This window comes from Lipotes vexillifer, unplaced genomic scaffold (genome assembly GCF_000442215.2).
Source record: "Lipotes vexillifer unplaced genomic scaffold, Lipotes_vexillifer_v1.1 scaffold212, whole genome shotgun sequence".
Classification (NCBI taxonomy): Eukaryota; Metazoa; Chordata; class Mammalia; order Artiodactyla; family Lipotidae; genus Lipotes; species Lipotes vexillifer.
In genome coordinates, this window is record NW_006780016.1 from 13,635 (window position 1) to 15,455 (window position 1,821).

A 1,821-nucleotide genomic window follows, 5' to 3' on the forward strand; every position below is an offset into this window, starting at 1 on the left:
GGGTGGGTGGGGCAGATTTACTTTTCCTTCCCGAGCCTCAGCTTCCTCCACAGCAAATAGAACCAACATTGCGGGGTATTGTGAGGATGGGAGAGAATGTGAGGGGGGAGCTTCAAACAGGGCCTGGCCGGCAGCTGACAGTAATTAGTAACCGATTTGGGTGACTAATTCTGTTGTGAAATACTGCCCAATCTTCAACAGGTAAACATTAGATGTGAGTAAAGAGAGAATTATTGTAAAAACCCAGTTCATCTGATGTTGATTCACTCTATTTATTCCTTTGTTCATCCATTCAACAAATATTTATTAAGCATCTACTGTGGTGTGAAACATTTTCTTCAGTCCTTTACGTGTAACTTAAAAAATAATGCAACCTGAAAACCGCACTGGTCAGGAGACATGGTTTCTGAAGAATCTTTCGGCATTCACCAATCCAACCTTTTATTTTTTTTTTGTGGTACGTGGGCCTCTCACTGCCGTGGCCTCTCCCGTTGCGGAGCACAGGCTCCGGATGCGCAGGCTCAGCGGCCATGGCTCACGGGCCCAGCCGCTCCGCGGCATGTGGGATCCTCCCGGACCAGGACACGAACCCGTGTCCCCCGCAGTGGCAGGCGGACTCCCAACCACTGCGCCGCCAGGGAAGCCCACCAATCCAACCTTATACATCACCTGTCATATTGCAGGTACCAGGCTCAGCTCGAAGGCCGACTGAATACACTCCCAGCCATGTTGGGGTGAGTGTTCCTGGTCTAGCCTGAGAGCCAGCATGCCACATTTTCAGGGGTATAAACAGAGAATTCTGAGTGCAGAGCAGAGGCAGGGTGCAGAGCAGAGGCAGGGATTCAGGGTATGGAAGACTTCACCTCTAAGACAACTTTTGAGGGTGCTGGGATGGGAGGGAGCATGCAGGCCTGGGGAACAGTAAGAAAACCAATATGGTTGAAGCATTAGGTGCAAGGCAGCTTGCGGGTGGAACATCCATTGACCCTTTGGAATACAGTCTTCCTGTTGGCATGGCAACTGCTGCAAAATAAATTCAAGGTGGTACTTCAGATGATGCCTTGGAGACTGTCCAGGAGTCATTTAAATTGCCTGTTTGTTATGTGTAAGGATTTGCCTAACCTCCAGCCTGCAGTTGCAGCTTGGCAATCTCTTGTTTACTGTGCTGATGTTGTTTCTTGGGTCATTATCTTCCTTGAACCATTTTTTTTGCATTTTATTCTGCCCATCTCGAAAATATGCCCAGGCATGGTGTTGATTTTCCCAAGCTCCCCTGAGTTCCCCTCGGCCTTGCCTCTCTTGCTCTGATGGAAATGCTGCCAGGGTGGTGTTAACCATCTTATTTCTCAGCCCCGGATCCCGGCACTGAGCTGTGGTGGATGCCACGGTGCACTCAGCCCGTTCCCTACCGCCCCACCACCCCCTGCCATGGGATTTGCGGAAGGGTCTGGAATTCCGGATCCTTATAAGAGGACAGAGGTTGCTCCTTCTTGGCTGAGGAATGGCAGTCAGTGCTGACACTATAAAAGTCTGCTAGATACAAAGCTGCCCTGCAGGCCAAAGCCATGTGTCTGCTGTCCCTGACCAATTCTAAAAGCAGAATAAAACAGAGTTCATGGAAAGCAAATAAATGATGTAGGGTGTTTTTCCGATTGGGGTTCTAAAACCAACAAAAGTCTTCAGCTTCTTAGATCAGTGGCGGATTTGCCAAAGCAAAATAAACGTCTAAATCTCCTCTTCCTGCTTCTCCTAGGGGTGTGTGTGTGTGTGTGTGTGTGTGTGTGTGTGTGTGTGTGTGTGTGTGTGTGTGTGAGAGAGAGG